At 44.5% G+C, this 22,391-nt stretch overlaps 1 protein-coding gene across 3 annotated transcripts in view; it reads left to right on the top strand.

Annotated features, from left to right (window-relative positions):
- Positions 1–22,391, top strand: part of FOXE3 (forkhead box E3) — a 65,722-nt gene that overhangs the window by 18,374 nt on the left and 24,957 nt on the right. The window contains exon 2 of one of the 3 annotated variants that reach the window (XR_008846268.1): positions 8,710–8,946. The exons of 1 other annotated variant lie outside the window; for it this stretch is intronic. The gene's annotated coding sequence lies outside the window, so the exon portion shown is untranslated. Of the gene's footprint in view, positions 1–8,709; positions 8,947–18,262; positions 18,289–22,391 lie in introns of those variants that run through there. One more of the 3 variants, XM_056530140.1, reaches the window with a different exon arrangement.

The raw sequence follows: 22,391 nt of genomic DNA, 5'->3' as shown, positions 1-22,391 counted from the left end.
CCACGTTATCGTTTCCCTCCCATATATCCTCCCGCAGTGCGGCCTTCACATAAAGACAAACTCCTCCCCCTTTCCGTTTTGTCCGATCCTTCCTGAATAGACTATAACCCTGTATGTTGACAGCCCAGTCACAGCTATCGTCCAACCAAGTCTCTGTTATACCCACTATGTCATAATCCTCCTCAGACATCAACCACTCCAGGTCATCAGTTTTATTGGTCAGACTTCTGGCATTAGTCAGAGTGCAATTCAATGGTGTATGTTTTTTCTTCCTAAGAAGCCTATCCCTGTAAACTATTCTAACCCCTCCCTCCGCTCCACCCCCCAGGTACATTAATAAGTCCCCCCTCTCTGCCTACTATGCTTACTAGAGATGAGCGAACTTACAGTAAATTCGATTCGTCACGAACTTCTCGGCTTGGCAGTTGATGACTTTTCCTGCATAAATTAGTTCAGCTTTCAGGTGCTCCGGTGGGCTGGAAAAGAGTCTCCTAGGACTGTATCCACCTTTTCCAGCCCACGGGAGCACCTGAAAGCTGAACTAATTTATGCAGGAAAAGTCATCAACTGCCGAGCCGAGAAGTTCGTGACGAATCGAATTTACTGTAAGTTCGCTCATCTCTAATGCTTACCCCTCGCTTACAGTGGTCTCCACTCTGTGGTCCTCCAGAAATTCAAAACTCCAACTCCTAGGCAGATGCCTACTACGCTTACCCCTTGCAAGAATGAATGAATGAATGAATGAAAATAAAAAAACAATAGGACAGTGGTTTCCATTCTGTGGACCCCCAGATGTAAAAAAAAAAAAAAACTACAATTCCTAGGCAGATGTCTACTATGCTGATTGCAAAAATGAATGAAAATCCCAAACAATAGGACAGTAGTCTCCAAATTGTGGACCTCCAGATGTTCAAAACTACAGCTCCTAGGCAGATGCCTACAACGCTTACCCCTCGCAAGAATAAATGAATGAAAACCCAAAAACATAGGACAGTCGTCTCCAAACTGTGGACCCCCAGATGTTCCAACCTGTAACTCCTAGGCAGATGCCTACTACGCTTACCCATCACGAGAGTGACTGAATTAAAATTCACAACAATAGAACACTGTTCTACAAACTGTGGACCTTAAAGGGGTTTTCCAGGAAAAACTTTTTTTTTTCTATATATATCAACTGGCTCCAGAAAGTTAAACAGATTTGTAATTTACTTCTGTTAATAAATCTTAATCATTCCAATAATTATCAGCTGCTGAAGTTGAGTTGTTCTTTTCCTTCTGGCAACAGTGCTCTCTGCTGACATCTCTGCTTGTCTTGGGAACTGGACAAAGTAGAAGAGGTTTGCTATGGGGATTTGCTTCTACTCTGGACAGTTCCCGAGACAGGTGTCATCAGAGAGCAGTTAGACAGAAAAGAACAACTCAACTTCAGCAGCTCATAAGTACTAAAAGGATTAAGATTTTTTTTTATAGTAATTTACAAATCTGTTTGACTTTCTGGAGCCAGTTGATTTATATATTTAAAAAAAAAAAAGTTTTTTCATGGAATACCCCTTGAAGATGTTAAGAAAAGACTACAACTCCTAGGCAGGTGCCTACTACGCTTACTCCAGGGACCAGGTCTCATCTAGTATATAGCGTAAAATAAGTTTAAACCACTAACAAAGTGGTCTCCAAACTGTGGACCTTCAGATGTTGCAAAACTACAACTCCCAGCATGCCCGGACAGCCGTTGGCTGTCCGGGTATGCTGGGAGTTGTAGTTTTGCAACATCTGGAGGTCCACAGTTTGGAGACCACTGCTTTAGTGGTTTAAACTTATTTTACGCTATATACTAGATGAGACCTGGTCCCACTGCAATGACCAAATAGGACCCCCTTATGGGACCTGTTATTTCCGGCTTATAGAGCTGGTGTTTGTTTCTAGTGATGAGCGGCATTGCCCATATTCGAATTTGCGATATTTCGCGAATATATAGACGAATATTCATCCTATATTCGTGAATTTCGCGTATTCGTTATATTCGCATTTTCACGTATTCGAGGAAGAAAACAGTGAGGGGGTGGGGATGTTGTTGATAACCTCTGACAAGTGTATTTACATCATTCTAATTGGCCCACAAGTGAAAAGAAGGAATATGCGGAAAAATCGAATATTCACAATTTAGAATATATAGCGAATATATTCGTAATATTCGCGAATTTGCGATATTTGCGATAAAAATTTGAAATGCGAATATTCGCGCCCAACACTATTTGTTTCCCTTTTTACACCAGTTCCACGACCCTTTGGCCAATACCCGATACAGTCTCTCTGGAAAGGTTTCTGCCACCCCCCTACTTAATTCTACATAGAGGCGGCGGGGTATGAGGAGGTCACAGGGGCTCATCCAGAAGTTGTATGGGGCGCAGGTGAATCTCCGTGCGGAGTGGTTAGACTGGTATGAGAAGCTTTCACACAATGTAAAAATGGAGCTGCAGCTGTCAGACCTCAGGATTCCTCACAAAGATGGGAGAGGGTCATGTTGTTTTAAGTCAGACAAAAAAACTCGGAGTCGTCAGAGTAAGAGACTTTCATTTAAAATTGCTTAAAATAGAGAAATACTTTGTGAGGTTAATCTGCCATGTAAACACTCGGGATGACAACAGATCTGGAGGATAAGAAAGGAATGCCGGGGCTTTGTGTCTTCTTACCAAAATCGAAATGTATTTTAAGATGATCGACATTCCGATGACAAGTACAGGTAGATAATGTAATGGAGAGAGACACGGACAAGTAGATAGATAGATTGATGATAGATAGATAATAGATAGATATGAGATAGAGAGATAGATATGAGATAGATAGATATGAGATAGATATATAGATATGAGATAGATAGATATGAGATAGATATATAGATATGAGATAGATAGATATGAGATAGATAGATATGAGATAGATAGATAGATAGATAGGTAGATATGGATAGATAGATATGAGAGATAGAGAGATATGAGATAGATAGATAGATATGAGATAGATAGATAGATATGAGATAGACAGATATGGATAGATAGATAAATAGATATGAGATAGATAGATATGAGATAGATAGATAGATATGGATAGATAGATAGATAAATAGATATGAGATAGATAGATATGGATAGATAGATATGGATAGATTGATGATAGATAGATAATAGATAGATATGAGATAGATAGATATGGATAGATAGATAAATAGATATGAGATAGATAGCTAGATATGGATAGATAGATAGATTGATGATAGATAATAGATAGATATGAGATAGATAGATAGATAGATAGATATGGATAGATAAATAGATATGAGATAGATAGATAGATAGATAGATAGATAGATATGGATAGATAGATAGATAGATAGATATGGATAGATATGAGATAGATAGATATGAGATAGATAGATAGATAGATAGATATGAGATAGATAGATATGAGATAGATAGATAGATATAGATTGATAGATAATAGATAGATATGAGATAGATAGATAGATAGATAGATATGAGATATATATGAGATAGATAGATATGAGATAGATAGATAGATATGAGATAGATAGATATGAGATAGATATGAGAGAGATAGATAGATAGATATGAGATAGATAGATATGAGATAGATAGATAATATGAGATAGATAGATAGATATGAGATAGATATGAGATAGATAGATAGATAGATATGAGATAGATAGATATGAGATAGATATGAGATAGATATGAGATAGATAGATAGATAAATAGATAGGAGAGATAGAAAGAAATAGATAGATAATAGATAGATAAGCAGATAGGAGATAGATATGATATACAACAAAGCAGGTAGAGCGGCACACTTAAAGCTGTAGGTGGGTGCAGGCTGTAGTTAGACCATGGTCACAGGTCCCTCTTTGATATACTGGAAGCAGGCACGGCAGCACTCACCAAGGTAGTGATAAGTAGTGGCTTTTATTATCACCAAAGAAATGTACAACAGCGACGTTTCGGCTTTCTCTCCAAGCTTGATAAAGGCTTGATAAATGCTTGGAGACTAGAGCAAACCGAAACGTCGCTGTTGTATATTTCTTTGGTGATAATAAAAGCCACTACTTATCACTACCTTGGTGAGTGCTGCCGTGCCTGCTTCCAGTATGATATATATATATATTAGATAGATCGATAATTGATGATGTCTAATAAATATGTATGATGTATTATAAATAGAAATAATAAAATAATAATATATATATAACAAATAATAGATAAATAATGCCAAGGCTTGAGAATGGTTGGTGAGCGAGCCGAAACGTTGCCCCTTTTTTTCACCATACTGGAGTTGCCGCTGTTCATCTGTGAATTATATACATTGTGGTCCTTGACCTGAATCGTGTTGCAGTTGGCACCCGTGTCCATGTGGTGCTAATAGTGTGTGGCACATTTTAAGCAAGTGTGGCACAGCTAAAGCAAAAAAGTGGCGCTAAATGATGACTATTCCCCCCCCCCCCCCCCACCCCAATGTCTCTTGTGTCTGCAGATTATTTCAGCAGTTACATCTTCCCTTGTGTTTCTGCCTCTTTAGAAGATTCAGCTTTTATGTTACCTATATCAGTGTTTCCCAAGCAGGGTGCCTCCAGCTGTTGCAACAGCGGAAACACTGACCTATATACATTGTGTTTGTGGCTCTGGAAGTAAGATTGTTAAAGTGGTACAAACTGTTCCGAATGCAGGAGCCGATGCCAGGAGCTTGTGATGTCATAGCCCCGCCCCCTCATGACGTCATGCCCCATCAATGCAGGTCTATGGGAGGGGGGCGTGGCAGTCACCACGCCCCCTCCCATAGACTTGCATTGAGGGGGCGGGGCATGACATCATGATTGGGCGGGGCTATGACGTCACAAGCTCCCGAGGCCGGCTACAGCGTTCGGAACAGTTTGTTCAACACGCTGAGCAGCAGAATACCCCTTTAACCACTCCTGCCCCTGGGTGGTTCCTGGAGTCCGTAGTTTGTAGCTCCTCACTACCGGGAAGCACTGTGATCCTGTGTTGCTCATGAACCCGGATGACGGGGGTGCCGCATCAGAGATCGCCAGGGGGACCCCACGGCTGGACCCCCACGATCAGACATTTTATCCCCAATCCTTTGGATACGGGGATAATATGTTTATTGGCAGATTACCCCTTAAAACCCTACCTATGAATTTGTGCGGCACTCTACTCCACATTTACAGTACATTAACACTAACTGACCAATTGTCCCCTGAAGAAATCAGTGGTAACCACAGCAAGTGAAACCCGTTTAGAAGAATTGTATTTATTCAGTGAATCTATGTGAGGTGGTGATAAATTCTACACCTACAAACTGTACATTATCCCACGGTTTATTCCACGGGGAATGTGGTCCCTGTTCGCTGGGATTCCACTTTTTTTTTTTGGTGTATTTTAATTTAATTACCCACCACAAGTTATGTTTTAGGGCACTTCACATCGTTTGATCCTTTGATTTTTCTAGCCTTGAAGACTTTTTGGCTATAGATAGGCCTAACTATCTGTATTCGTTCCATATACAAATATGGTAATGTTTCTAGGAGGGGAAAAAAAACACAAAAACAAAAAACAAAATCTTGAACAAAATGTTTTTTCTAATATGAACTTGTGTAATTTGTGTGAATTATCAGGAAATGGACGGGGGTTTTCCAGGAGCAATGATGGAGACTGCGGTCCGGTTACCCCCTGAGTCACGGGTGTCTTTTTTTCCCCCCAGTCTTACGTTATTCACAAAATAGCGCAAAGACAACACAATTGGGCAAATGAGTCCTGTCCTGCATGGTCAGCATGGGAACCGCACTGACTAAGCACTAGCAGTCCTTGAACGGGTCACCTCAGTCTGGGAAGGATCAGAAGGTGATGATTCGGGGGCCGTCAGGCATTCCACAGTTTCAGTCATATGAAATGAATATGGATGTTGGGAAACCAGACTGACAGAGATCGCCTGCAGCCAGACATGGAAAAGAGATACAGTAGCCGCCTGTCGCCCACTGCGCCCGCTCGCTATACTGCCGTCCTATATCCATCTGTGTGGTACCAATACCATGAGGCTGAATTGTACATTATATATAAATATAAATAATTGTACATTATATATAAATATAAATAATTGTACATTATATATAAATATAAATAATTTGACATTATATATAAATATAAATAATTTTACATAATATATAAATATAAATAATTCTACATTACATATAAATATAAATAATTGTACATTATATATAAATATAAATAATTTTACATACTATATAAATATAAATAATTGTACATTATATATAAATATAAATAATTGTACATTATATATAAATATAAATAATTGTACATTATATATAAATATAAATAATTTAACATTATATATAAATATAAATAATTGTACATTATATATAAATATAAATAATTTTACATACTATATAAATATAAATAATTGTACATTATATATAAATATAAATAATTGTACATTATATATAAATATAAATAATTGTACATTATATATAAATATAAATAATTTAACATTATATATAAATATAAATAATTGTACATTATATATAAATATAAATAATTGTACATTATATATAAATATAGATAATTGTACATTATATATAAATATAGATAATTGTACATTATATATAAATATAGATAATTGTACATTATATATAAATATAAATAATTGTACATTATATATAAATATAGATAATTGTACATTATATATAAATATAAATAATTGTACATTATATATAAATATAAATAATTGTACATTATATATAAATATAAATAATTGTACATTATATATAAATATAAATAATTGTACATTATATATAAATATAAATAATTGTACATTATATATAAATATAAATAATTGTACATTATATATAAATATAAATAATTGTACATAATATATAAATATAAATAATTGTACATTATATATAAATATAAATAATTGTACATTATATATAAATATAAATAATTGTACATTATATATAAATATAAATAATTGTACATTATATATAAATATAAATAATTGTACATTATATATCAATATAAATAATTGTACATTATATATAAATATAAATAATTGTACATTATATATCAATATAAATAATTGTACATTATATATCAATATAAATAATTGTACATTATATATAAATATAAATAATTGTACATTATATATAAATATAAATAATTGTACATTATATATAAATATAAATAATTGTACATTATATATCAATATAAATAATTGTACATTATATATAAATATAAATAATTGTACATTATATATAAATATAAATAATTGTACATTATATATAAATATAAATAATTGTACATTATACAGTGGTCCCTCAACATACGATGGTAATCCGTTCCAAATGGACCATCGTTTGTTGAAACCATCGCATGTTGAGGGATCCGTGCAATGTAAAGTATAGGACAGTGGTCTACAACCTGCGGACCTCCAGATGTTGCAAAACTACAACACCCAGCATGCCCGGACAGCCGTTGGCTGTCCGGGCATGCTGGGAGTTGTAGTTTTGCAACATCTGGAGGTCCGCAGGTTGAAGACCAGTGGTATTGGAGGTTATTCTCACGTGTCCCCGCTGCTCCGAACCGTCACCACTCGTCACCGCTGCCCTGGATGTCGCCTTCCATCGCTGTCGCCGCGTCCCCGGGGTGTCCCCGACGCTGCGGCAAGGCCTCTGCTTCCCCGGCATCCTCGCTCTCCGTCACCGCCATCACGTCGCTACGCACGCCGCTCCTATTGGATGACGGGACGGCGTGCGCAGCGACGTGATGACGACGATGGAGAGCGCCGACGATGCAGGGGATCCCGAAGAGGACGCGCCGGAGCCCCGAGGACAGGTAAGTGATCATCAGCGGACCACACGGGGCACCGTAAACGGCTATCCGGTGGCAGCTGAAGCAGTCAGGGCTGCCGGATTGCCGTTTCTGCGATGGCCCCGACATACAAAAGCATCGTATATTGAAATGATCGTATGTCGGGGCCATCGTAGGTTGGGGGGGGGTCACTGTATATAAATATAAATAATTGTACATTATATATAAATATAAATAATTGTACATTATATAGAAATATAGATAATTGTACATTACATATAAATATAAATAATTGTACATTATATATAATTATAAATAATTGTACATTATATAGAAATATGAATAATTGTACATTATATATACATAATTTTACATAATATATATATAAATAATTGTACATTATATATAAATATAAATAATTGTACATTACATATAAATATAAATAATTGTACATTATATATAAATATAAATAATTGTACATTATATATAAATAATTTTACATAATATATAAATATAAATAATTGTACATTATACAGCGAGTGAAATAAGTAGAAAATAATTTCCTATGTAGTATTCAGCAGCTGATAAGTGCTAGAAGGATGAAGTTTTTTTTAATAGAAGTAATTTTCAAATCTGTTTAACTTTCTGGCACCAGTTGAATAAAAAAAAAATATATATATATATATATATATATATATATATTTTTTTTTTTTTTTTTTTTTGTCCACCCGAGTACCCCTTTAACATGTCCCCATTTTTCTCACTAAATACTGTTTCTATGATACAACAGTTGCTGCTAATTCCAGGTCTTTTTTAGGTTCTCCACAAGTGTCCTTGGCTCTTGGACAACTCTTCTGATTATTCTTCTCTCTCCTCTTGTGACGAGCACCTCGTCAAGACTAATTTATGGTGAAATGATCGTTTTTCCAATTCCGTATTATGGCCCAAACAGTGCTCCCTGGAACATTCAGAAGCTTAGAAATGCGCCTGTAGCCAACACCATTGTTATGTTTTCCAACAATTAAATTGTGAAGCTCCTGAGACAGCTCTTTGCTTTTACCCACCATGACATGTGTCTTGTGTGACTCCTCGGCAATGAGACCTTTTTGTAGCCATCAGTTGGGACTGAACCAGCTGATATTAATTTGCACCGACAAGGGTCTGGATTGCTGTTTATTTACTGATAGATTTAATCTGTTGTCTTGGCTTTCCATGACTTTTTGCACCTCCCATTATTTGTGTGTTTAATACTTTTTCTCTGAGTCATTTCACATTTTTACCCATAGCCTGATATCTGATCCTATTTGTTTTAGTTTCTATGTATGGATTACTTGGGTTGTTACCAACATCTGGTGAAATATTCATGTCATTGGCCGATTTGGAAATATATGGAGTGAGAAATGGTGATGTGTTCAATACTTACTTCACCCCAGGGGTCAAGTCCTGGAAAAAAAAGTGTGAATTCACCCATGATTTCAACTAAAGGGCTGGTCCTGCAGGGTTTTTGCTAATGGGAATTGTGTTCCTGCTGTGGAAACAGTGCAGGAACTCAGTTCCCACACGTTCCTAGGACTTGGCCCCTGCTTCACCCGCTGTATATATCCACAATATGCTATATGAGAACTACTACATGAGTGCAATGAACCAATGAATGATTCATTGTTATGATTTATTACATTATTTTACCTCCAGATACTGGGCATATATAGTACCTGGAGGTAAAAGAATGTAATTCTATTGGTGTCACAATAGATATAAAATAGCTGCTGGCGAATGACCCCCCCTACACATATGTCCACTTAGCTCAACTAAGCATGCATGTGTTCTGAATGAAGAAAAGTCCTCTGGCGGCAGGTGATCTTCCCGAGGGTTGGTCAGTTTAAAAGGGTTACTCCGCCTCTAGATAAGATGTCTGATCACAGGGGGTCCCGACGCTGGGGACCCCTGCGATTTCGACTGCGGCACCCCAGACATCCGGTGCACGGAGCAAACTTCGCTCTGTGCCGGATAACTGGCGATGCAGGGTGGAGGCTCGTGACATCATGGCCACGCTCCGCTTGTGACGTCACGGTCACGCCCCCTCAATGCAAGTCTATGGGAGGGAGCGTGACGGCTGTCACGCCCCCTCCCATAGACTTGCATTGAGGGGGCATGACCGTGACGTCACAAGCCTCCGGCGTTGCACCTGACGCTCTAAAATAAAGCCGGGTACCTCAGGGAGATTGTGGGGGTCCCCAGCATCTGGACCCCCTCGATCAGACATCTTATCCCCTATTCTTTGGATAGGGGATAAGATGTCTAGGGGCAGAGTACCCCTTTATTATAACATATCCAATTCTTATCTTATCAGGAGGCACCATAATACACATTAGATCTTTGGCCACCACCCGCCAAAACCGGCAAGTTCAGCTGTCACATCAAATGCAGTGTATCCAAACCAGAGTGCCTCCAGATGTTGCAAAACTAGAACTCTTGGCTGTTCAGGCATGCTGGGAGTTGTAGTTCTTACACAGCTGGAGGCACCCTAGTTGGGAAATACTAATCTAAAGAGTATGGTCAGCCTAAGTCAACCATATGCTACTCAAGATAATCCTATCCTATCAAAGAGCAAAAGAGATGTCACTGCAGTTCTAGAATAGGGCACCGGGGAGTATGTCAACTGGGGGGAGGCTGATGGGCAATGCACTCATTGCCAAAAGGGGGCACAAACATGTCTCTACACCATGGCCAGATTATTAAGATACATAACTAGAGCAGCAAGCTGAACCTTTGCCCTGGGTAAAGAAAATTCCAGCTATATTATTAGGGGTCAACCACATGGGGGCGCTATACTATTGCCTCAGATCATTCTATTGAATATACTTAATCAGGCTGCTGTTTTGTGAAGATAAGGGGACAAAAGCTGTCATTTTACCAAACTTTGCCTAGATATTAGAAAAAGCGAATATAAACACCAAGCAATATAATCTTATTAGGCAAAAATGCTTTTTTCTCCTGGTATCAAAATCCCCCTCCTCCTTCCTGCTGCTTAAATCTTCTCTGAAAATTAGTTTAGCTTTGTCCTGTCTCTGCAAGACAAGCAATACAAGTCTATGGAGGGGGAGAAGGGGAGCTCCGTTCCCCAGCTCTGAGAGAACTGCAAATTACAGATGGAGCCTGCAGAGCAGACAAATAGCAAATATAAGTTATATAATCACCAGAAATAGTGCTGCTCCTCATGTACACACAGCAATCTGTGGTTGCCTTGTTATAACTCGGAGTCAGTGTAAGGGTACGTTCACACAAGCGGATCCACCGCTGAAGGACCTCTGTATTCTGCCTTCACATGTGCCTGCTCGTCAATACGCCGCTACGTGCAGACACACTGAAACGATGTGCGGGTCGCCGCGCATGCGCTGTGTACTCGCACACGTCGTGGCCCCTCCCCCTGCTCAATGAGCCAGGCCGAGAGCTGCCGCGATGTGCTAGTATAGTGCGCATGTGCGCGGTGACTCGCACATCGCACGTATTGCCGCTACGAGCAGGCCCATGTGAAGACAGAATACAGAGGGTCCTTCAGAGGCGAATCTGCAGCGAAATACGCTGTGAAAATCCGCTCGTGTGAACGTACCCTAAGGCTGAAATTCCTGCAAGATTTTTCACCCAAAAACGCCCCCAAAAAAACACCCATTCTGCCGCACGGCATTTTTTCTGTGAAAAAAAACGCAGCGGCCAGATGTTAGCTGCACGTTAATAGGGAACTGAAAAATGCCAAATCAACTTCGTGTTTTTCAGTTTGGCGTTTTTATTTGTAATCCTTTTGGTTTTTCAGCTATTTTGGGCTCCCTGGAAGTCTTTCAAAAACTACCTCGAGACTTTGGCGGTTTTTTGAGAAAATCTTGTTGTTTTTCTCACATTGAAGTCTATAGGAGTGAAAAAAAAAGCCATGTGGGTTTTAATATTGGCGTTTTTGCGGGCGGTTTTTATTTCTTTTTTTTTTTTTACTTTAGCGATACAAAAAGGCATGGAGTTAGCTCTTTTTAATTCAATTTCATAGGTTACCATAAAAAAAAAAAAAAAAAAAAAAGATACATTAGGGATTGAAAACATTGTAGGGAACTAAATTTATATTTTTATAACGAAATTTTTTCAATCAGGGACCAATTTATGTCAGCGGGCAGGGACACAAAAATGTGGCCGGCAATATAAAAAATGGATAAAGGGGCCATGTAATTGGGTTCTATTTTTTTTTTTTTTTGGAACCCAACAAAATTCCAAAAAACGCCCGCAGGGAAACTGGCCAAAAATGCAATTTCCACACAAAGGTACAAAAAAGCCAGAATAAACGTCAAAACGCAGGAAATTCAGTGGCAGTAGTTCTTGCGTTTTTTCTGGCATTTTTTTTAACCTTAAAGGGGTACTCCCCTGGAACACATTTTTTTTAATCAACTGGTGCCAGAAAGTTAAACAGATTTGTAAATTACTTCTATTAAAAACTCTTAAATTGTCACTGTCACCAACTTTTTTTTTTGATATGTTGTAGTACTTATGTACTACAACATATCTCTAATATATTTTCATAATTAATTTTTTTATTATTAGGGTGAAATTTACAGTCTGGTGTGACGTCACGCCTGAATTCGGACTGATGCCGGCCGGACAATCGGTCCTAATTCATTTAGGCTGCACTCGCTCCCTGCCTGTCAATCAGACAGGCGGGAGCGTGCGCATTAAACGCATTGGCTGATTAGATTCGCGCACAGCCCTTCCATCCCCGCCCCCGGCATGTAAACTGCAGTGGAGACAGCGCTCGCACACTAGTTATCAGTGCCGTGTTGAAGCTCCACTGCAAGTTTACAAGCTGGAGTAGTGAAGAAAACAGTGTCTTGAAGCGTTCTGTGTCCCAAACAGCTGAGAAAGTGCTTCAAGACTCAGTTTTCTTCTCTACATCGGGTCTCGGCAGGTGTCTATTGCTATGCAAGCTACTCCTATACTCCTCCTCCCTGGGTAGCACATGTACTGCTAAACAGGGAGGAGGAGACCCCGGAGCAGCCTGCCCTGCGATTCGCTGATCATCTATGCGTGCTCCCGACGGTTGTTTCCCCGAAAATACATCCTACCCCGAAAATAAGCCCTAGCTGGATTTCCGGGGTGGGCTGCAATATAAGCCCTACCCCGAAAATAAGACCTAGGGCCAGGGGTACTCAACTGGTGGACTGTGGTCCAGATCCGGACCGCGGCCGCCAGTAATGTAGCAGTGTGGAGGATGGGGGGGGCTGTGGGAGTGTGCAGGATGGGGGCTGTGGAAGGATGGGGGCCTGTATAGCAGTGTGGAGAATGGGGGCTGTGGGAGGATGGGGGGCTGTATAGCAGTGTGGAGGATGGGGGCTGTGGGAGGATGAGGGGCTATAGCAGTGTGGAAGATGGGGGGTGCGGCATCCTCCCACAGCCCCCATCCTCCACACCCCCACAGCCCCCCATCCTCCACATTCCCACAGCCCCCCATCCTCCACACTGCTACAGCCCCCCATCCTCCCCCAGCCCCCCATTCTCCCCACTCCCACAGCGCCCATCTTCCATACTCCCACAGCCCCCCCCATCCTCCCCACTCCCACAGCCCCTATCTTCCACACTCCCACAGCCCCCCATCCTCCCCACTCCCACAGCCCCCATCCTCCACACTCCCACAGCCCCCCATCCTCCACACTCCCACAGCCCCCCATCCTCCCCACTCCCACAGCCCCCATCTTCCACACTCCCACAGCCCCCCATCCTCCAGTGGCGTAGGGACCGGGGTGCGGGGGGTGCGCCCCGCACCGGGTGACACCAGCCTGATGGGGTGACACCATGTCCGTAGCTCACCTAACTCATCTGTCTGGCGCCGGAACTGCTTACACCCCACTTCCTTATATGTCCGGCGCTTCTCACTCACTAGCACCCCCCCCCATCCTCAGCTGTCCGGTTCACTGGCACCCCCCCGTTCCTCATCTGTCGGGCGGTGCATTGCCGTGGGATGTGATGGAGGCGGACCATCTCATTCTATGGCAAATCTCATTCCACGGCAATGCAGCGGCGCTTCTCCACTCACCCCCGGTCCTCAGCTTTCACCCATCATGTGATTGTAGTGCCCTGTGACGGTACGTCAGCGGGAGGTGGGCGGAGTTTTCTGGAAGTCAGCAAGCAACAGGCCCTGGTAAGCTGCTCCTTAGGGGCTCAGGCTCTAGGTTTTTTTGGGGGCTCTAGAAACTGGAGGGGGGGGCTCTAGGAACTGGAGGGGGGGGCTCTTGGTGCTGGGGGGCTTGTGCTGAGCTAAACCCCCACTCTGCAGGGGGGAGTGATGATGTAGTGGAGTGAGGTGGGTTGGTGGGGGGGGGGGAGTGATGGAGTGGAGTGTAGGGGTGATGCATGGGGGTTAATGGAGTGGGGTGTGATGGAGTGGAATGGGGGTGTGATGGAGTGAGGTGGGATGGGGTGATGGAGTGGGTGTTTTTTTCTTTTTTTTAATGTATGAAATGTATGATGTTCGGGGTGCAGTGGCGGGTGTATGCTGTAGCATAGCAGCTGGGGTGCAGGCCGTACCAGGTGACACCAGGCTGATGGGGTGACACCATGACGCCCCCCCCCCCCCCCTCAGCTCCATTCACCAGCCACCAACATCCACCAAACACTCCCGCCCCCGGACCTCTCACATAGCTGAGTCTGCCATCACCGGAATCATTTATTCGGGGGCACATTGGCATAATCAATTCTGGGGCACAGTGGCACCATTAATTCTGGGGCACAGTGGCATCATAAAATCTGCACTGAAAAACAAGGTAATATACAAAGGGCGCAGTGTGTGGTAGTATATTCAAATGGCGCAGTATTATATTTAGAGGGCACAGTGTGGAAGTACTATATTCAGGAGAGCACAGTGTGTGGCAGTACTATATTCAGGAGAGCACAGTGTGTGGCAGTATTATATTCAGAGAGCGCAGTGTGTGGCAGTGTTATATTCAGGGAGCGCAGTGTGTGGCAGTATTATATTCAGAGAGCGCAGTGTGTGGCAGTGTTATATTCAGGGAGCGCAGTGTGTGGCAGTATTATATTCAGAGAGCGCAGTGTGTGGCAGTGTTATATTCAGGGAGCGCAGTGTGTGGCAGTATTATGTTCAGGGAGCACAGTGTGTGGCAGTGTTATATTCAGAGAGTGCAGTGTGTGGCAGTATTATATTCAGAATGTGCAGTGTGTGGCAGTATTATATTCAGAATGTGCAGTGTGTGGCAGTATTATATTCAGAGAGTGCAGTGTGTGGTAGTATTATGTTCAGAGGGTACAGTGTGTGGCAGTATTATATTCGGAGAGCGCAGTATGTGGTAGTATTATGTTCAGAGGGTACAGTGTGTGGCAGTGTTATATTCAGACAGTGCAGTGTGTGGCAGTATTATGTTCAGAGGGTACAGTGTGTGGCAGTATTATATTCGGAGAGCGCAGTATGTGGTAGTATTATGTTCAGAGGGTACAGTGTGTGGCAGTGTTATATTCGGAGAGTGCAGTATGTGGTAGTATTATGTTCAGAGGGTACAGTGTGTGGCAGTGTTATATTCGGAGAGCACAGTGTGTTGCAGTATTATATTCAGAGAGTGCAGTGTGTGGCAGTATTATATTCAGAGAGTGCAGTGTGTGGCAGTGTTATATTCGGAGAGTGCAGTATGTGGTAGTATTATGTTCAGAGGTTATAGTGTGTGGCAGTGTTATATTCGGAGAGCGCAGTGTGTGGCAGTATTATATTCAGAGAGTGCAGTGTGTGGCAGTATTATATTCAGAGAGTGCAGTGTGTGGCAGTATTATATTTAGAGGATGCACTGCGTGTTAGTATTATATTCATGGGCATACTGTCTGGCATGGTTATAATAATTATTGTTTTCATATAGAGGATCAGAATTGACATAGTGAGGAGCCGTCTGGGCATCAACTTCTGCAGAGAGAAGATTTAGCTGGACCTGGTGGTATGTACCAGCTGAATTATATAAAGAAAGACTATAAAGAAGACGTCACATGTATTCACAGCCATGCAGTTATGATGTGTGAAACTACAACTCCCAGCAGAACCTTATTACTGCTTAGGTCATACTGGGAGCCGTAGTTTTAAATGGTAAAAACTTCTCTAGCATTTCACTATACTTGGCAATTGGTATATTTAATTATTATACTGGAAATAAGTTTCTGAGACGTGCTACTCCACTGGCGTCCATCACAACAGGCTAAAAAAATTACTAATGTGTGGGGGGGTCATCTGGGGGTGACACCATTTTCTACCGCACCGGGTGACACCAACCCTAGCAACGCCACTGCCATCCTCCACACTCCCACAGCCCCCCATCCTCCACACTCCCACAGCCCCCCATCCTCCACACTCCCACAGCCCCCCATCCTCCACACTCCCACAACCCCCCATCCTCCACACTGCTACAGCCCCCCATCCTCCCCCAGCCCCCCATCCTCCCCACTCCCACAGCCCCCATCTTCCACACTCCCACAGCCCCCCATCCTCCACACTCCCACAGCCCCCCATCCTCCCCACTCCCACAGCCCCCATCTTCCACACTCCCTCAGCCCCCCATCCTCCCCACTCCCACAGCCCCCATCCTCCACACTCCCACAGCCCCCCATCCTCCACACTCCCACAGCCCCCCATCCTCCCCACTCCCACAGCCCCCCATCCTCCCCACTCCCACAGCCCCCCATCCTCCACACTCCCACAGCCCCCCATCCTCCACACTCCCACAGCCCCCCATCCTCCCCACTCCCACAACCCCCATCCTCCACACTCCCACAGCCCCCCATCCTCCACACTCCCACAGCCCCCCATCCTCCACACTCCCACAGCCCCCCATCCTCCACACTCCCACAACCCCCCATCCTCCACACTGCTACAGCCCCCCATCCTCCCCCAGCCCCCCATCCTCCCCACTCCCACAGCCCCCATCTTCCACACTCCCACAGCCCCCCATCCTCCACACTCCCACAGCCCCCCATCCTCCCCACTCCCACAGCCCCCATCTTCCACACTCCCTCAGCCCCCCATCCTCCCCACTCCCACAGCCCCCATCCTCCACACTCCCACAGCCCCCCATCCTCCACACTCCCACAGCCCCCCATCCTCCCCACTCCCACAGCCCCCCATCCTCCCCACTCCCACAGCCCCCCATCCTCCACACTCCCACAGCCCCCCATCCTCCACACTCCCACAGCCCCCCATCCTCCCCACTCCCACAACCCCCATCCTCCACACTCCCACAGCCCCCCATCCTCCACACTCCCACAGCCCCCCATCCTCCACACTCCCACAGCCCCCCATCCTCCACACTCCCACAACCCCCCATCCTCCACACTGCTACAGCCCCCCATCCTCCCCCAGCCCCCCATCCTCCCCACTCCCACAGCCCCCATCTTCCACACTCCCACAGCCCCCCATCCTCCACACTCCCACAGCCCCCCATCCTCCCCACTCCCACAGCCCCCATCTTCCACACTCCCTCAGCCCCCCATCCTCCCCACTCCCACAGCCCCCATCCTCCACACTCCCACAGCCCCCCATCCTCCACACTCCCACAGCCCCCCATCCTCCCCACTCCCACAGCCCCCCATCCTCCCCACTCCCACAGCCCCCCATCCTCCACACTCCCACAGCCCCCCATCCTCCACACTCCCACAGCCCCCCATCCTCCCCACTCCCACAACCCCCATCCTCCACACTCCCACAGCCCCCCATCCTCCACACTCCCACAGCCCCCCATCCTCCACACTCCCACAGCCCCCCATCCTCCACACTCCCACAACCCCCCATCCTCCACACTGCTACAGCCCCCCATCCTCCCACAGCCCCCCATCCTCCACACTCCCACAGCCCCCCATCCCCCCCACTCCCACAGCCCCCATCTTCCACTCCCACAGCCCCCCATCCTCCCCACTCCCACAGCCCCCATCCTCCACACTCCCACAGCCCCCCATCCTCCACACTCCCACAGCCCCCCATCCTCCCCACTCCCACAGCCCCCATCTTCCACACTCCCACAGCCCCCCATCCTCCACACTCCCACAGCCCCCCATCCTCCCCACTCCCACAACCCCCCATCCTCCACACTACCACAGCCCCCCATCCTCCACACTCCCACAACCCCCCATCCTCCACACTGCTACAGCCCCCCATCCTCCCCACTCCTGCAGCCCCCCCATGAATAAATAAGCCCTACCCTGAAAATAAGCCCTAGTGTGTTTTTTGTGACTAAAATTAATATAAGACCCGGTCTTATTTTCGGAGAAACATGGTAGATGAAGTGAGGGCGGAAGGGCGTCCAGCAGGCGCGACGTCACTGAAGCTGGCTTCCGGGACAAGACAGCACAGCAAGAAAGAAGAGATGAAGATGAAGACTATGTAAGTCCCCCCAAAAAAAATTAAAGGCAGGGAGGGGGTTAGGGGTAGATTTCCTATAGGTAGAGACAGAATAAAACAATAATGAGATGGTGGGAGCTACTCTTTAATCCTTCCAGTACTTATCAGCTGCTATATTGCTCCACAGGAAGTTCTTTTCTTTTTGAATGTCTTTTCTGTCTGACCACAGTGCTCTCTGCTGACACCTTTGTCCATTTTTAGGAACTGTCCGAAGCAGGTTTGCTATGGGGATTTGCTCCTGCTCTATACAGTTCCTGACATGGACAGAGGTGTGTAAGCAGAGAGCACTGTGGTCAGACAGAAAGGAAATTCAAAAAGAAAAGAACTTCCTGTGGAGCAATATAGCAGCTTATAAGTACTGGAAGGATTAAGATTTTTTAAATAGAAGTAATTTACAAATCTGTTTAACTTTCTGGCACCAGTTGATTTAAACAAAACATTTTTCCAGCGGAGTACCCCTTTAAAAACCACAAGGACAAAACTTCAGTGGAATCCTAGCCTAAAGCAATAATTTGTAGGTCAGAGTTTCCCAACCAGGGTGCCTCCAGCTGTTGCAAAACTACAACTCCCAGCATGCCCAGACAGCCTTCGGCTGTCTGGGCATGCTGGGAGTTGTAGTTTTGCAACAGCTGGAGTCACTCTGGTTGGGAAACACTGGTGTAGGTTCATGCGCTGGAGTCTTTAGTGTTGGAAACCAGAGACGGTTGACTTAAAGGGACACGTCAAATGACTGCCATCTCCAAATTTAACCTCTTAGAGCCTGTGCGGTGACTGGCAGCTTTTTAATAGAGCTTTAAAGGATTGTGAGCCCCTTGTTTACTCTGTGATACACCTGACAGGGGTTTATTCTGGACGCTGGGTATAGCTACTTGCTGCTTTTTTAAAGGATGAAGAAGATGGGTCAGTTTAACCCACTCAGACCATTTTTTAGACTAACCTAACAAACAGTGGGCCATATCTATAGAGATGATGGGGGAGATTTATCAAAACCTTTGCAGAGGAAAAGTTGCCCCGTTGCCCATAGCAACCAATCAGATCGCTTCTTTCATTTTGAAGAGGCCTTGTCTGATCTGATTGGTTGCTATGGGCAACTGGGCAATATTTCCTCTGAAAAAGTTTTGATAAATCTCCCCCAATGAGTACCTCTGATGACCAGGGGGTAATAAAGGAAAACTGTCAGCTTTCTCCCCCCACACTAACCAGAGGTACTGGCTGGTAGTGTGGGGGAAGCTGATCAGTTTGATGCTTACCGGGCCTGGCTCCGCCGCGCCGTTCGGCCTTCATCTTCTATTTCCGGTATATGCGAATGAGGTGCTAACAGGCACCGGCCGGGCTATCTGGCTTTCTGACGTCAGTGCCGCCGGCCGCAGCGCCGCCCAGCTCATCAGTATTCCTTCCCCTCCCTCCGCCTCTCTCTCTTCTCCCCGCTCTGTAATGGAGGAATATTGATGAGCTGGGCGGGTGGCGGTACTGATGTCAGAGTGCCAGTTAGCCCCGCTGGTGCCAGTTAGCACCTCATTAGCATATGCCAAAAATAGAAGATTAGGGCCAAACAGCGTGGCGGATCCGGGCGCGGTAGGCATCAAACTGATAAGCATCCCCCGCACTTCCAGCCAGTACTGCTGGTTAGTGCGGGGGGAGAAAGCTGACAGTTTTCCTTTAAAGGGTATAACCCCTATTTTAATGTATTTTTTACATTTCAGATATCTTCCTCATCCTCCTTACAGCCCAGATCTGGCACCAAGCGATTAATAGATCTTTGGTCCAGTGCACAGTCCACTAATGAAGAAATTTAAAGCGTACCCTTCATATCACATAAAAAAAAAATAATGCTTTTACATCTTACTCACTTGGTCATGCAGATCCTTTTTATGTGTCTAACTTCTGTATTTGCCTCACAAATCCCTCTGTTCTGCTGCCCACTCATTCTGACATCCACTGCTCAGGAAGGGGCATGTCCTGGGCATGCACTGAGCCCACCCTCACTCATCATGCATTTACTTTCTCCCTGAGTCTGCTGTGCTGTGCTGGGTCTCTTCATCCATTCACTGCAGGCTGCTCTGTAAACCCCTGCTCTCTGTTAGGACAGGAGTGAGCACAGAGGAGTGCTAGTCTCCCCCTCACTTCCTGGACATGCCTGTTGTTCAACTGGGACAAAAATGATGCTGCAGACAGACAGACATGATTATTTTCTAGATGGTATGGGGACCCCTAGTTGGCTTTTACACAAGCCATGATTCATATAAAAAAAAGGAGATAAATCATTTTTATGAAGTATATTAGAAAGGTTAATGTTTTGCCAAGATGTACAACATTCTGTTGAACAATGATTTAAAAGCCATGTCTGATTTTCATCAGTTGGTTTTCAGTATTTATTTTTATTATTGTTATTACTTTTGTCATTTTTAAGTCATTTCTGGGAGCATTGTGGTTTTTTCTGTCATATCTATATATCTGAATTAATTAATTATTTTACTATTAATTATTTTACTATTAATTTACAATTAAATCAATATGTGGTATCGGGGTGTGATGCAAGGCCATCACCTCTCCTGCCCCTGCTTCCATTCACCCCACCGCTCCTGCCCCTGCTTCCACTCACCCCACCGCTCCTGCTTCCATTTACCCCACCGCTCCTGCTTCCATTTACCCCACCGCTCCTGCTTCCATTACCCCACCACTCCTGCTTCCATTTACCCCACCGCTCCTGCTTTCATTCACCCCACTACTCCTGCCCCTGCTTCCATTCACCCCACTACTCCTGCCCCTGCTTCCATTCACCCCCTGCTTCTGCCCCTGCTTTCATTCAACCCCCCTGCTTCTGCCCCTGCTTTCATTCAACCCCCCTGCTTCTGCCCCTGCTTCTGACCCTTTTTTCATTCATCCCCTCCTGCTTTTGCCCCTGCTTTAGTTAAACACCCCCCTTTGCTTCTGCCCCTGCTTTCATTTAACCCCCCCCCCGCTTCTGCCACTGCTTTCATTCAAACCCCCCTACTTTCATTCAACCACCCCCTGCTTTCATTCAAACCCCCCCTGCTTCTGCCCCTGCTTTCATTCAAACCCCCCTGCTTCTGCACCGCTTTCATTCAACCCACCTGCTTTTGCCCCTGCTTCTGACCCTTTTTTCATTCATCCCCTCCTGCTTTTGCCCCTGCTTTAATTAAACACCCCCCTTTGCTTCTGCCCCTGCTTTCATTCAACCCCCCCACTTCTGCTCCTGCTTTCATTCAAACCCCCCTACTTTCATTCAACCCCCCCTGCTTTCATTCAAACCCCCCCCCCCCCTGCTTCTGCCCCTGCTTTCATTCAAACCCCCTCCCTGCTTCTGTCCCTGCTCCTGCTTACAATTCAATCCCCTTTCCTTGTGCCGTTTTCATCAAAAATCCCCGCTCCACAACCCCTCACCTGTGCACTGTAAGGTACGCGGGATGCCGGGGAAGCGCAGTCGCTGCAGTGACATGGACGCTTCCCCGCCCGGCTTCCTGATGCAGGATCCTCTCTGGCGGAAGAGTTCAGCGCATGACGTTGACGCTTCCACCAGGAGGGAAATTAAAAAAATAAAAACGTTTTCCCCACCAGAGCCCGCGGCACCCCAGTGTTCTGGGGCACCCCGGTTGGGAATCGCTGCTTTACACTTTAGACACTGAAACACATTATTTGCAGATTGGGCTGCTGGAGGCTATCTACCCAATGCCTTAGCTACTGGGGCCCTTCGGTACTAAACACTTCTCCCCAAAACTCCATACGTATTTTAAACAACATACTCTTGTTACCTCTATATACAGCATTTCTGTCACTCTACGTGCTTTACTTAAGTTGCAGGGGAACCCTCTGGCCAGGAGAGCACACTGTACACAGGGACAGGAAAATGTTAGATACATAGACATTTCAACAATATGGACTGAAAATTTACTTGTTAAATACAGTCCTAGCTATTCATTTTGACTAGGTTATATACACAATATATAGACTGACTGAATTAATTGGACTATGTGTGATACTGACAATTTTATATGGGTATTAGGTATTATTTTTTTCCCAATATCTAGCGGGTAACTGTCCTTGAGTAGACCTTTGGGATATAC

Source organism: Hyla sarda, chromosome 7 (assembly GCF_029499605.1).
Source record: "Hyla sarda isolate aHylSar1 chromosome 7, aHylSar1.hap1, whole genome shotgun sequence".
Lineage (NCBI taxonomy): Eukaryota > Metazoa > Chordata > Amphibia > Anura > Hylidae > Hyla > Hyla sarda.
Note: the sequence above shows the minus strand (reverse complement) of the source record. Positions and strands in the feature narration are given on the sequence as shown.